The sequence below is a fragment of the Acipenser ruthenus genome, chromosome 54 (assembly GCF_902713425.1).
Source record: "Acipenser ruthenus chromosome 54, fAciRut3.2 maternal haplotype, whole genome shotgun sequence".
Classification (NCBI taxonomy): Eukaryota; Metazoa; Chordata; class Actinopteri; order Acipenseriformes; family Acipenseridae; genus Acipenser; species Acipenser ruthenus.
The window spans coordinates 5,812,723-5,828,848 of NC_081242.1; the positions used below are offsets into that span (position 1 = coordinate 5,812,723).

Here is a 16,126-nt window from a genome sequence, read left to right on the forward strand (position 1 = left end):
TGCGATGCGAAGGGCGACACTGAAGCGATAAAGATAAAATAGGACTGGTGTCTATTTTTGCGATTTTGTCCCGCGTCAACTAACTGACCAATGATGAACAGCTTCCCTTGCAAATGTGTTCAGTAAAAAAATAATGATGTACAAGCGGGTATTTTTAATCAAATTCCGGTTCCAAAACTATTTTGAAAAACATGTCTGTTTGTCAAAGTACTCAGTACTGCCACAACCATGCAGAAGTCCAAAACAAGGACAGGAAAAAGCAAATATCTCATAGTTTATCCAGTTTCCTTCGAAATGGAATCCCATATATTGCATTTAAAATCGTTATCTTTATAATTGTGATGGCCTTTGTCATAAAGCTCTGTAAGTTTTTTTTTTTTTTTTTCAAATGCAAGTATTATTTTTTCATTCTTCTGCTTCACCAGACGCGATGTGACAAATGAAACTACAGCCATGGGACAAAATGAATAAAGACTATACTTTCAATAAGCGTCTTTCACACTAGGGTGACACTGGCAGCCTTAACTAAACAAATTATATTAAAATATTTAAACAACTGGGGCGGGCATTGGTTAACCGCTGTGACTTCAAGATTAGACTTTTTTCTGGAAAATTCAGACCATATGATGGACAGTAGCTCCAACCAATAGGCTTTTAATAATATAATTAGGGGCGTGGAAATGCTTATAATTTTGCTTCAAAATAACTCACCAATAACATTTTGAGTTTTATTTGATGGACAAGGGACTTCACCAATAAGTAAGTTAAGAATTTAGAAGCGAGGAATCTATAAAGAAAAACGCGTTTTTTTTAACCAATAGGTGATAAAGATGATCTTGGTGGGTGGGGTGTTTCTGTGACCAATCATTAGGGTTGCACAGCGAGGACGAGGTATCAGTTTTCACATCACAGCCGCCATTTCGTGAAGAAAGTCTGAGGCGAGCGACTTAGAGGCGTAGAGAAATTCAGTCCGATTTAACAGAAAAAGCGAAATAACATAGCGAATTGTAGTATTATTTTTTATTTATAAACTCCTGGTGAGTATTTTGAGTTGGAAACCATATAGCTTTATTTTTTAAATGTGAAATATTTTGGATATATTTTTTACGTATTTTTTGCATGTGAAGGATACGGGTACCTACTGCTTTTAAAAAAAAAAAATTACAGCATCTACATGTGACCAGTATTTTTTAACTTGCTTTTTTTTTTTTTTTTTTTTTTGGTTTTTTCTTTTTTTTTTAACTGATGAACGGTGTTTTTCATAACTTATTTTTGAGCAACCACACTTAATTTTTAGGGAAAAAAAAAGCTGACGTGAATTGCATTTTTGACTGACATTTGTGAATTGAAAGGAGTTTCTATTTTTGGATACGGTTAACTTGTTTTGTGTGTGTCGAGAAGGGTGGATATTTTGATGCAGACGTTTTAAAACGTTCATTATATTGTGCCGGTTATGTGAAGGATGTTTTTTTTCTGCTGTATTAGGCCAGACACTTTTCTTCCAAAGACCAAACAGGCTTCAATATACGAACGTTTTTTTTTGTGTTTTTTTTTTTTTAAATGACAGTGAAAGTAACTGTAATAACTGTAAATTAAACATGTGTTTTACAAATATTATTGCTCATTAAATACATACGGTTAATATTATAAGTGTATACAGTTAACAGTTACCGAAATGTAATCGAACGACCTGTACACAATCCTAGGCCCATTCTGGTTGTGTAATCCATTTGCAAGGATCGCATTTCAAGTAATTTTAATTGAGTGCACAATGACTTAAAAAAAACAAACAAACAAAAAAAAACACCCAAAAATGCATTTATTGTAGCCAGCCATGTTTTACCCCCTCGGTAGTTAAAAATTATGCACAGTCCTAATTGAATCGGGACGATATTTTACTAATGAATGATGTACTGGTTGCTATTATACAACTTTTTTTTTTTTTTTTTTTTTAGCAGTAATGTTAAACCAATGTAGTAAGTGATGTGTCGCATAATTAAGAAAACGTACATCTGCAGCCGCAATACATAGTACAAATAAATCCGTCATTGTGTCCTGGCAAGTGTGTGTGTATCTATATATATATATATATATATATATATATATATATATATATATATAATAAAATCTACAATAGTTATAGCATCACACGGTAGAAATGTCGCGGCCACTGCTGTTAAAATGCTGCTTTTACAGGTGAATTAGTGTCAATGCATTTTGTAGACGCAATTTGTTAATATAACTGGTTGTATTTATAAACCACTTAACTGCTCGTTTCTCTAAACTTGGGTCAGTACAATGCTTACTTTTATTACCCCCTAAAGTTAATTCCATACATTTCAAAATATGAAAGGGCACAAATGCACCTGCTTTTTAATTTAGCCACAGCAATATCAGCCTAGAAACTAAACAAGCACAGAAAATTAACCAGTTTTCAGTTGCCAAATTAATTGTCGTCAGGTTTTATAAAATAGTCGGAGGGTGTAACTCCAGGTCATAATGACCACGGCTTGGTGCTACTGAGGGAAATTCTTGACCAACCATTGCTGATGTATATAGTCTGCATTTCCAGTACTAGCAACTGTAAATATTGATTTATTGAAGACTACAATTTAATCCTGTAAGGCAGTGGTTTTCAACCCCGGTCCTGGGGTCCACTGTGTCTGCTGGTTTTCATTCCAACTGAGCGCTCATTTACTTAACTAGACCCTGAATTGAACAGAATTTGCTTAATTAAGAATAAGAACGTTTACAAATGAGAGGAGGCCATTCGGCCCATCTTGCTAGTTTGGTTAGTAGCATATTGACCCCAGAATCTCGTCAATCAGCTTCTTGAAGGATCCCAGGGTGTTGGTTTCAACAACATTATTGGGGAGTTGGTTCCAGACTCCATTCTCTGTGTAAAAAAGTGCCTCCTATTTTCTGTTCTGAATGCCCCTTTATACAATCTCCATTTGTGACCCCTGGTCCTTGTTTCTTTTTTTCAGGTCGAAAAAGTCCCCTGGGTCGACATTGTCAATACCTTTTAGAATTTTGAATGCTTGAATCAGATCACCGCATAGTCGTCTTTGTACAAGACTAAATAGGTTCAATTATTTTAGCCTGTCTGCATACAACATGCCTTTTAAACCCGGGATAATTCTGATTGCTCTTCTTTGCACTCTTTCAAGAGCAGCAATACCCTTTTTGTAACGAGGCGACCAGAACTGAAAACAATGTTCTAGATGAGGTCTTACTAATGCATTGTAAAGTTTTAACATTACATCCCTTGATTTAAATTCAACACTTCTCACAATATATCCGAGCATTTGATTTAGACCATTTGAATTGTTTTCAGCTCTCAAACAGGTGCATATTCCAAGTTAGCTATAACATGTTATAGTACCTTTAACTCTGCAGCTATTTAAGCGCTGAAAACCATTATTTATAATTAAGCAAATTATCATTTCAGTTAATGGTCTAGTTAAGTAATTGAGAGTTCAGGTGGAATGAGAACCAGCAGACGGGATCCTCAGGACCAGGGTTGAAAACCACTGATTCAAGGTACAAGGGAAATGTGTCCCTCAAATACAAATGATACTAACTTTTAATTTATTTTATTTTAGCAATGAGGTGCACAAAATAGGGTTTGACCGCTTGGATCTGGTCATCCAAATGGTCAGTTTCCTCCTCGTGATGGTTGAGTTGCTCTCAAATGTGTTTTAAGAAGAAACTTGTTGAACATCTGCTCAATTCCTTGTGTTCCTTAAGGGGTTAAAGGGCTTTTTGGCATAATAGTATTAAAACCCTGGAATATTGGTATTACTGGAAGTGCATCCCTTCCTCCTTTTGTGCCCAATTGTGTACACTTATTGCGGTACTCTCAACAGGTAACCATGTAACCTAGACATTTTATCATTTTTATAAGACTGGTTTACAAATTGGCACTATCTTTGGGCAGACTTGCACAATTAACTAAATTTAAAGCATTCCGAATATTCATAAATTCCTGTTAAACCCAGTGTTGCTAAAATGTGCTCTGTGTAGTATGCAACACAGTTCATAATATACAAAAAAACTGCACACTGTCAAAAGAAAATAAACATACTGTAGTTTTTCCATTAGTGAGATAACTATTAGGGCCAGTGCTTTCTGGAACTGCCAAAGTAGACCAAGGCTGTTATTTTAGGATTTCCTTGGACTGTGAAATATTTGTCCTTGTTCTGCTTCAATTTCTGTCCCTATATGGTGTCAAGGATGTCCACGGATAAAATGGTAATTGATCGCATGGTTTTTGCTAAAGCTTTATTTAAATTTTTTTTTTTTTTTCCACCCCAGGTGTTCCCTCTACCATGGAAATATGTAACTCTACATAAGATTCAATAATAATAATTCGGGCATAGGGCAGCAGTGTGTGGAATAGTGGTTAGGACTCTTGACTGCAGGGTTGTGGGTTCAGTCCCAGGTGGGGGACACTGCTGCTGTAGCCTTGAGCAAGGTACTTTTACCTAGATTGCTCCAGTAAAAACCCAACTGTATAAATGGGTAATTGTTTATAAAAATAATGTGATAAAATGGGAACAATTGTAAGTTGCGCTGGATAAGGGCATCTACAAACAAAACTGTTCTGTGCAGTAAAACTGACCAGTGTTAAATGGGGACTTCCGTGCACACAGGAAAGTTACCTTGGTGTGTTGTGATTTTATCGGAGCATATCTCTGGTAGCAATATTCTTGTATACAAACTTAAAACAAATAGAAGGGACTTGACCCACCTGTCCAGTGTTTTTCTGTATTTTTTTCCTGGGCTTCAGACAAGATGGAAGATGTTAAACCACCAGTAGTAGCTAGTGCTGGGCCAAATATTTAAACAAACACTGCCTGGAATAAATTTAGAAGCAGTCTTTTTGCATTACTATAACTTTTTATAAATGACTAACAAAAGAATATCCTGCAAACGAAGTTTGAAATTAATAATTGAATAATCCTGTAATTGGTGTTCTACTTTGTCAGCTTTTTCAAAATGAAGACATTTGAGTTTTAAAGTATTTAAACATGAATACAAAAGAGAATGTTCACCTCCTCACTAGTGCCAGATATACTTGCACGGTAGAATTGTCTTCATATTGTCTAGTACTGTGTTATTTTGCCCTGTTTTCACAGCGGCATGGTCCGTCTAAAGAATGCTGCAGCCGCCTGACTTTTTACTATACTGTATTAAAGAGAAGTTTCCCATAACATGGATCTGTATTGAAGTGGTTTAATCCAATCATTTTATTACAATTTAAAATGTGCGTTTAATTTAAATAATGGGTGCCCGTTGAATTCTGCACTATATGAATACAACCAAAAACCGCCAGGTGTCAAAAGTTTTTTGCAACTTTGTTTGTCCTTGTTTTTCACAAAAAAAAAGTGAGTTGCTTGTCAAAGTGTTTATACCAATAATCTTAGGTGCTACAGTTATAATTGGATTGTAATGTACCACCCTTGTCGGACACATTAGAAATATGCATGTAATTGTGCCCTACAGGAGTACAGCCATGTCTTATTTTAGTAGCGTGTTGGTCCAGGGATGTGACTGGAATGTAAGCACTGTGCAGAAACAGGTTCTCATTCCTACCCTTTTGTTGTTTCTTACAAAATAACCTTCCCAAGGTATCTTTAACAATTTCAAGATGGAAAGGGTACATTTTTTCACCCCTAAGTGTGCTAATACTTCTGTACATCGAGCTTCAATTTAAAATTAATTACTGGGTACACTTGAAGCTGTTGAAGTGGTTGTTAATTAGGGTAAGGCTCCATTCCTAGTGCTTGGAACTGTTCACAACGTTGGAATACGCAGGAAGGGGTTGATAGCGTTTTTTCAACGATCAGATTTTATAATTTTTTTTTTTTTTATTTAAATACCACTACAGCGACATATGTATCTAGGACAAAAAGGATTAGACAAATTGTAGTCCCTGGACCAACAGGCAAATCTTCCATTGGGGGTGAATTGACAGTTAATACAGATAATCTTATTCAATGAAACTGTTTTTTTAATGTTTTTTCATGTGGGTTTATTTATTTTTATTTTTTTGTAAATCTAGTTGTGTATCTGCATCTGACAGACCAGCATTCTGTTAAGGCTCCTAAAAAGTTTACATCTTTTTCTAATTCAATTTTTTTTTTTTCCCCCTCATTTTTTTGTTTTGTTTTTTGCAGCGACTTTTTAGAACAGCGACAGGACCCGTAAGTCATTTTTTTTTCTACTTTTTTTCCGTTCTATTTTTCATGTCAATTTTTTTAGTGTTTTTTTTTTTTCCTATAAAGTAAATCAAAATTCCTTTAGTGATGGTTCCAATTCTAATCTTTTCAGAAATCTGAACAATTTTTTAACTTTGAAAAGAATGTCTCTTGCCTTTTTAAAAACATCTTGAGGAATATTTAAAGTAGACAGTCCAGATTTGTATCTTTTTGCTTGTGCTCGACCTTTCCCCACTGCAGAATTTTTTTTTTTTTTGGGGGGTGGGGTAACTTGTTTTTAATCAAGACATAAACAAGACTGGACAAATGTACTTTCCCTGTACTTGTACCTGATTTTTAGAAGTTTCTGATCTGTATTACAAAATAATTAAGTTGTGCTAGGCTTGGGCAACAATAATCATAATTCTTAACTCCCTATTTATAACTTTCTCCCGTAGCTTATAGTTCTCTCCACTTTTTTTGCCGGTTGCCTTTTTAAAATTAAAGCCATACCACTCTTTCCTGCAACAGAGGAAGTTACTGCATTCAAGTTAAATGGCATGGCACTTAACGCATCTTTTATAGGTAAACCAGGTCTCTACAGAAAATAAGAATACATCTTGCAACAGGGTTGGAAATGACTCTTCGATTGCATAGCAGTTTCACCTGTTCCAGGTTTTACTATGAGCTTGGTTAGCCACAGCATATGTAGGTAACAAGCTCAGGTGTGTCTTCTTAAACTCATAGTAAAACCAGGAACGGATCAAACGTCTATGCAATGGGAGTCTTATTTCCGTCCCTGTGGTAGGGATGCTAATTCTTTGAGCTTTGAATAACTTGTAAGAAATTATTGATTATAAGATGCATTTCAGTACAAAAATCCATATTAAATATTGATATCACAATTACACCAGCTGGTGCTACATTTTCTTAAGTATGTTCTTATGAATCCATGGGGGGGGGGGGGGGGGGCTTGCAAAATTAGCACTAACTACCAGTCTAACGAGGCCAACGCTTCATTGACACAGTTCCTGTAATAAGTCTGATCAATTCAGAGGAGATTTAGCCAGGTCTTACTGCTGACACCTGATCATTTTACTAATAAATCTCCAGTTGTGCAAATCAGGTCTTGGCGCTGGGAAAGTGAATTTGTCTAGTCATGTACATTAAATGATTTGGCTGTAGAGGTAGTTTTCCAGTGTCTCTTTTTGTTTGTTAGTTATTATTGGGGTCAAGACAATTATATTAGATTTATTTTCTTGTGCAACAGGTATTGTGACCCCACATACTTTAGCTGCCTAGTATGTTAGTTTTGGTTGTCACTTATGGGGTCGTAATATCTGTTGCATAGGAAAGAAGTGAATGGTATAAAAATTAGGCAGTGCTTCCAGGGATATATGTTCTCCTCCAAGAAGTTTTGGGGCAGCGGTGGCGTATTTGGTCCAAATGTCTTGGTAGACCTAAACAGATTGTCCCTATTGTTTTATATGGGCAAGCAAGTCACTTAGACTAGGGTTGCCAATGTTCACTATCTTGGTGGCCATAAAAATGGGGATCGGCAATGGAGACTGGTCCGTCAGTCCCAATGCTTTTTGGAGGGGGTGGTGAAACAAATTTTTCACATGGATATGGACCTTTTTAGACTACATGGGAGGGGATGGAATTAAGACAGCAAGTCATTAAAGGTTTTGCAATATTTGTCGTACCTGAGCTGTACCTCTAGGAGGTAACCTTTGTGCATTCAGTCCAGATCATCATTTATAATGATTGAATTGAACTAAATTAATCTCCTGAAAGTGTGTTTTCACAGTCAATAAATTGCAATTCAAGATTTTCATGGTCAGGTATATTGAGTAAGATGCTCGATTCAGTTTATGTGGAGAGCAATGCATTGGATGTTTTAAAGTGGCACCAACCATGTCAACCAATCAGACGGCCTGGATGTGATGTTTCTTCAAACAATCCAGAGAAGCACGTTCAAGGTATTTTTTAAAGAAATCTGATTTTGTTTTCAATGGAAACACACATTTTTAAACACTTGCGTTTTGGTTTTGCAAACCGATCTAATTTGACTGTCCTAAAAATGGGACGCAGTAGTTTTATAGGTCAAAACAAAGGATTTAATTTCTGTGAAGAAATTGATTTAAAATGTGTTAAATTACATAGAGCTTGTGTTCTGATTTTAAAAAATAAATAATAAAAAAATTGATGGGTTAAATTGAGTTGTGACTGGGATAGCAGTAGTTCACAGTAAACCTGGGATGGCTCAGACTGTTACACAAGGGGATCGTATTTCCATGACTGTACTGATTCCTTACATATCCTGTACAGCATCTGTAGATCATCGTCACAAAAATCAACCTTCGATGATGGTCCACCTCCAGATGGACTGAATGTTTGTGGGTGGTTATCTAATGTGCATATTATTTAACCTGCATTCGAGGAGGGGAGAGATGGGGGGCAGCAGTATGAGAGGTCAGAGTAATGAATATTAAATTGTGAAAGCCAGTACATCATCAACAACAAAGCTCAGCACTGGAAATAAAATAACCGTCAAACAGACAAAGCTCAACACTCAAATTTAATTTTATATATGCCAAATTGAAAAGGCTGATGCAAAGCCTAGTAATTTAAAGTGGAAACTGAATCTTAAGTTGGTTGTGATTCAAACTTCCAGCTCGCCATTTTCCTTAATCGTTCAGCTAAATCAATACTGAGCATTGTAGTCAAGTGAAGTATGGAATAGTTGTATGTTTGTCAGTCTTTTTTCATTTTCATTTAAAGTAGGAGGTTAGTAGAAGATGGGGTTATGGGGCTTGAAAAATCCTTTGAGCACATCTACAGCCAGTTCATTTAACAGATTCCTTGTGTAATACACTACTAACAAGTTCAGTCTGTGTGGCACTCTTGTGGAGTTCTGAATTCATGTGCATTTCAGTGGCATTAATCTTCAACTTTTCTAATTTATTTTGTAGGTTTCTTGTAGCATGCTTATTGCATATTAGCTAAAACATCACATGGCCTGCCACAAAGCACAACCACCAAGTATCTTTCTTCACCCATGTAGAAACTTCTTGGGCTTTAACCTCTATGTTTCTTTGCTACTGGTGCAGGTATAGTTGTGAACTTACTGTTCTGGGAAGTATGCCAACCCAAAATTGACATTTTTATTTACTTCAAAGGGCAAACGGTTAGCTTGTCTCCATTTCTTTTAGAGGTGTAATGATTGCTAGCTTAACTGAGTCACATTGTCAGGTTTTAAGACATTTGCTTCTGCTAAACTGGGTTCAGTATTAGTTTGCTCAGATGGGGCAGTGTTTCTGAAAAATTATATACATTTGTGATTTGTTTAAAATCGTTTTGCAATAATTTATTACACACAGAAAAAAGTTGGGAAAGACAGAACCAGACACCAACACGGAGAAATTTATTTCGGGCACAAAAACAATGTCCCATTTATATAGATTCCATAATACCAAGTGAGAAATGTGATTTCTAAATTAAGACACAAGATAAGCTCTGTGTTGGTTTCTGCCTCCAGCTATTCCATTGTTTTCTTTTGCATTTTATTTAAAAAAGGAAAAAAAAAACTGCCAATTTGTTCTTAAACATTCATGGAACCAACCAGTCCTTACGTTTATTTTTAGTTTTCCAAGATTGAGTGTACATACTTTCCCATGGTACCATTTCACATTAACTACAGAGTCAGAGAATGCGAAAGTACATTAATTTTATTAATAAATAATAAATGCGCTTGTGAACTGCATTTTCGAACAGTTTATTTTATTATTATTATTATTATTATTTATTTCTTAGCAGACGCCCTTATCCAGGGCGACTTACAATCGCAAGCAAATACAAATACATTCAAGTGTTACAATACAAGTAATACAAGAACAGCAAGAAATACAATAATTTTTGTTCAAGTGTGACAAACCACAATTCAATAATACAGCAGATAATAGTGATAGTTACATCAGGATTTAATCATTTTACAGTTTTTAGAAGTTTTCTTTTGCAATTCCTGTAAACGTTAACAGTAAGTTGCATTTCTTGCGTTATTTACTTCTGTTAACTGATTAAAATACATACAAACAATATGTATTGGCATTTACTTGAACAACATAGCATAAGTACAGTACATCAATATCAAGTAATAGGTATATGAAATAGAAATGACTTATCAAATGGAAAAGAGTAATGTTGAAACGGAAAATCACTTTGGTCTACGAATTACATTAATATACCCAAGTGGTTGTGGATATTTATTCATTTTATTTGCAGATTAGCACAAACCGACGTAAGCCTTCCCACTTCCTTAGGAGATTAGCATGAGCTGTAAGTTGCCCTGGATAAGGGTGTCTGTTAAGAAATAAATAATACAGGAAATCAGGAGAAGCTTCCCTTTTTGGCTGGTGGTTGCAGTCTGCCAGAAGACCTGCAATACATGGCTTACTACCTTGAATTTGTAGTGGCCACTTACTGTAGAAGTCACATTAGTGTTGATGTATGACCCTGGAAAAGGGTCAGAGTTAATGTAGATTGTACACAGTCTGTTTTAAGACTTTCAATATGGAATACTGTTGTAGCTCAGTTTTGCCAGATCGTGTCGCTGCGAGAGGCACTCGGATAGATCAGCCAACAATACAGCTGGTGAGTGCGTAGGAGTTTGACATTTTTCAATTTGGAACAGCAAATTGACTCTTGAAGTTGACTGTTTTCAATTATTACTACTATGAAAACGATTTTTATTTTATTTTTTTCAAATTCTTAACTTATTTTACCAATTAAGTGCTTTGTTAGCTTTCGCAAATGATGGGCATTAATGGATGAAGACATGTTGTGTTTGATGTAAATTGTTGTAAAATATAATAATATGAAGTTAACGCTAGAACCGCAGAGATTTTGGACTACATACAACCGCCGCACCCGCAAAATGTGCTGCTTCATTTTAAAACGGCTTCGATATGAAAAAATCGGATACACCTTTAATATTTTTATTTATGAACATCATACGTAACATTTTCAGAAACACTATTTACATTGAAATTAAACTTCATTTCTCTTCAAAAAGAGCACATACATGAAACGTATAAAATAAACTATACAATAGACTTGTGTAAACAGGTGTAGAAAGCTGTGTGCACATATAAAATTAAAACATATCTAGTTATAAAAATAGCATAAAACAAATATAACTTAAGCAACTTGAAAAGCGCTTTGAGTGAAACAGTTCAAAGACTGTGTTCAGAGTTTTATTACAGCTTTGTAAGTACAGTCTATGCAGAAAACATGCTTTTCAACTGTACCAGTGCATTTGCCGCAGACTGCCTTTTCACAACGGACGCAGACCTCAGAAGTTCTGTTTTTATTGCATTTAGCAACCTGGTATTGTCTTATTCTGTGTGCCAGAGGGCACAACGCTGGCTGAAGGTTGAGGGGCGTTTGCCAGCCAGCTTTCGTGTCTCTTATCAAAATGTTTCTGCTGTAGCTCCAGGGCTAGCTGCAAAATGAAGTTCTTCTGAGAAAGTGTGTTGTCGGTGCACTCCTTGTACAAAACCAATGCGTTGATGGCTGCCAGGTCCAAAACCATTATAAAATAAAAAAACAGCCACAGGCCACCTGCGAGTACCACCTTTGACCGAATACAGCCATGCCATTTGATCCAGTATAGCCACACCGTACTTTGTTGCATTGTAAAATGCAATAGTCTCTGGCTTTCATTTAGCATGGGTCCCGATGGTCAACAATTTGTGCAGAGAGCTTAGAATAAGCTATTTATTTATTTATTTTTTTACACCTGTTACACTCGGGGTGGTACAGTTGTTCTGCATGAGGAGTGTAGGTGGCTGGGGGGGGGGGGGGGGGTGCTCGCATGGCTTGAGCTGTTGTTGGTAACTCTAGTCTTGCCTTGTTCACTCCCTGGCCAAAGAGAGAAGAAGAAAAGAAAAGGTATTTGGAATTCACGTCAGCTGCAAGCCAGAATTTGATGCCAAACTTGTCTGGTTTGTTGGCCATGTACTGTGTCCAGCCACAGCGTGCCTTTGTGGGAAGCAGCTGCTCATCCACTGTGATGTTAGGTCCAGACTTGTAGCAGGCAATGCTATTTGTGATGAAGCTGCCCCAAACCTCTGATGCCATGGCAAATTTGTATGTAATAAGTCGGGCTGCTCTTATTGTTCTCAAATCAAAAAATATGACTCAGGAGTTCCCAAAAGCGATTCTGTGACATTGTTTCCTTGAAGAATGGAAGACCCCACTTTTGTGACCAGTAGCTCTCCACATAAATGCTTTTGAGCGCATATGCGCCATGCACATACAGAATTGCAATGAATGCTTGTAATTCCTCCAAAGACAGTTCCTGCTGTGCCTCTGCCACGGTACGGCACTGAATGTGAAGCAACAGTTGCGTAGAGCTCAACGACAGAAATACACAGAGTGGCTTATCTATGTTTTGTTTTGCAGCGCTGTTGGGCCTGAAGCTTCAGATAACACACATCAGAAAATGTTTTTTCTCAAAATCTCATCACCGGGATTATATAATTTTCCAAACTGTCCCGTCTTTGCCCGTCTCATGAATTACGCTTGGAGAAGCTGATGCAGCAGGTGTAGTTGTCCTTGGTGCTGGTGGTGCTGAAGCGGCAGATGCAGGAGGAGCCGCAGGGACAGCAGCTATTTCTCCAGTACTGGATCGGCCATGGCCACAGCCTCTCCCCCTGGTCGGCATTTGTTGTGTTTTGATCTGCAGGTAAATCTGGCTTGGTGTCCACGCTTTCACTGTCAGAACTGCTGGTTTCAACAGCCCAGGATGCGTCTGTCATTATCACTCACCCCGCCATCAGAATCTCCTTCAGCCAAATCTTGTAACAGCTCAAGCACGTTCGTATTCAGTACTCGTCTTTGAGCCATCTTCTCCATCAGTATACAGATAATAATGAATTGGAGTGCCCACAAAGTCTAATAAAAGCTAACACCAGCCAGCCTGTCGCCAGCCCTACACCGAATACAAAATAATTAGCATACATGATCAAGAGGTGACTGATCAAGCCATTGATCACAACACCTGGGTTTACAATGTTCAAGATTTTATTACAAAGGACAGTTACAAGCTTGCTGAGCTGATTCAGAGGACAGGCAGACGATAAAAAAGCAGCATAGCTATATCGCACTGTACTGTGATTCAATGTATATTTTGAGACAACTGCTAATAAAATAAATATATGATGTGTAGAATGACTTTCATCAGTGTTTCAGCACTCGACAGGAGTATGTAATACGTTCTTTCACAATGACTGATTTTATTATAACGCCCAGACTAAATTGTTGGCTATATTGTATTGATTGCGATATGGTGCATAAACTGCGGGTCTGGCGATTTTGAAGAAGCAAGTGCTTATAATTTACTCATTTTTACAGTTCTGCAGCTGAAACACCTTATGGGTATTTAGTTCAAATATTAACCCTTTGCGGTCCATTTATTAAATGCGCGTCAGGCACGCCAGGTCTAATTTATTTTCACACGCGCAGTTAATTTTAGATGCGCTGTTTTAAAAGTATTTTTTTTCACAGTCAAACGGGTTTAAATGGCCCTGCATATCAACAAAGCACTCGCTAGGCATCTCCAGCCCCGCCCCACCCTTTCGTTCGCTATAGCTTTCACCTATGTAAGAAATAAATAATAATAAGTCGTATATACCGATCAATCATCTCCTGATCACTCGTTTTATCACCAAACTCCTCAATAATGCGATCCAAGTCATTATTTTATTACTATAACATCTCAAAAAAGCTCTGCAAATGTCCGTGTTCTCTGTGCACCGATTCACAGGCAGCCAGCTTGTTTACTTACGACCGCCCCGTTATCTGATACCAGGGCCATGTATGACTATTCATGAGATACGCCTTTTTTTTTTTTTTTGACTTGTCTTGGCTTCTGTCGTTCCCACTTGGCCATTGAATGGTTTTCTCTACTTTTTCCGGAGAAAAAACGACTAAAACCCGTTTTTTGCGTTTCTATAATGATGTCGGACAGGGTCCGACAATGGACCTGATAGGAATAATTGCAATGTCGGACCAGGTCCGACAATGGACCGCAAAGGGTTAAGAACGGACGTGGAGATATTTAAATTTTGAATTGCAAAAGCCATTCAAAAAGCAGCTATGGCGGTGCTTGTGTTAAATCACTAAAGTATTTTTTAACAAAACGGTTGATACAGGTAAAAGCAGGATTTTAAGCTGCTGACAATGGGATTCAGCTGATGTCACAGAAGTTGACTGGTATGTACTGAAGTACTAAAAACAAAACAGCGCTTCGTTTATAATCAAAATAGCGAACTGTTAAAAGTTACTCAACTTTTAGTTTGGTTGTGTTCTGTTACTTTGGACAGGGTTGGCCTCAGTTGCTTCTTTCTCTTCATGTAATCCCAGACCGACTCGATGTTGAGCTCAGGGCTCTGTGGGGGCCATACCATCACTTCCAGGACTCCTTGTTCTTTACGCTGAAGATAGCTCTTAATGACTTTCTCTGTATGTTTGGGGTCGTTGTCATGCTGCAGAATAAATTTGGGGCCAATCAGATGCCTCCCTGATGGTTTTGCATGATGGATAAGTATCTGCCTGTACTTCTCAGCATTGAGGACACCATTAATTCTGAACAAATCCCCAACTCCATTTGCAGAAATGCAGCCCCAAACTTGCAAGGAACCTCCACCATGCTTCACTGTTGCTTGCAGACACTTGTTCGTGTACCGCTCTCCAGCCCTTTGGCGAACAAACTGCCTTCTGCTACAGCCAAATATTTCAAATTTTGACTCATCAGTCCAGAGCACCTGCTGCCATTTTTCTGCACCCCAGTTCCTGTGTTTTCGTGTATAGTTGAGTCGCTTGGCCTTGTTTCCACGTCGGAGGTATGGCTTTTTGGCCGCAAGTCTTCCATGAAGGCCACTTCTGACCGGACTTCTCCGGACAGTAGATGGGTGTACCAGGGTCCCACTGTTTTCTGCCAATTCTGAGCTGATGGCACTGCTGGACATCTTCCGATTGCGAAGGGAAGTAAGCATGATGTGTCTTTCATCTGCTGCAGTAAGTTTCCTTGGCCGACCACTGCGTCTACGGTCCTCAACGTTGCCTGTTTCTTTGTGCTTCTTCAAAAGAGCTTGGACAGCACATCTGGAAACCCCTGTCTGCCTTGAAATTTCTGCCTGGGAGAGACCTTGCTGATGCAGTATTACTACCTTGTGTCTGGTTGCTGTGCTCAGTCTTGCCATGGTGTATGACTTGACAGTAAACTGTCTTCAGCAACCTCACCTTGTAAGCTGTGTTTGGCTGTTCCTCATCCAGTTTTGTTCCTCCTACACAGCTGTTTCTGTTTCAGTTAATGATTGTGTTTCAACCTACATATTGAATTGATGATCATTAGCACCTGTTTGGTATAATTGTTTAATCATACACCTGACTATATGCCTACAAAATCCCTGACTTTGTGCAAGTGTACCTAGAAGAATTGATGCTGTTTTGAAGGCAAAGGGTGGTCACACCAAATATGGATTTGATTTAGATTTTTCTTCTGTTCACTCACTTTGCATTTAGTTAATTGATAAATATAATCTATTAACATGTCTATTTTTGAAAGCATTCTTACAGCATTTTTTCACACCTGCCTATATATATAATATATTTAAAAAAAAAAAAAAGAAAAAAAAAGAAAGCTTAGATAAATTATATGCAGTATCTAAACAAAATGACAACTAAGGGCTTCAGACTCTTTCGATATTCATAATGTTTAAATACTCATTAGTCAAACACCTCAATTATAATTGATTAAACACATGTAAAACCCTGGGCTGATACGAAATCTGGATGGAGAGCCGATGCGTTGGATCTTAATAACAAAGGAATCGGATGGTGATAGAGGAGGGGGTTGA

At 37.5% G+C, this 16,126-nt stretch overlaps 1 protein-coding gene across 5 annotated transcripts in view; it reads left to right on the forward strand.

Moving 5' to 3' along the window:
* The first annotated feature begins 876 nt into the window (after window positions 1–876).
* The window catches only part of LOC117398178 (heterogeneous nuclear ribonucleoprotein C-like), a 31,830-nt gene continuing 16,580 nt past the window's right edge, over window positions 877–16,126 (forward strand). For 2 of the 5 annotated variants that reach the window (XM_033997147.3, XM_033997149.3), the window contains exons 1-2: window positions 880–1,037; window positions 6,183–6,209. The gene's annotated coding sequence lies outside the window, so the exon portion shown is untranslated. Of the gene's footprint in view, window positions 1,038–6,182; window positions 6,210–16,126 lie in introns of all 5 variants that reach the window. The other 3 variants (XM_033997148.3, XM_033997150.3, XM_033997151.3) reach the window with 2 other exon arrangements.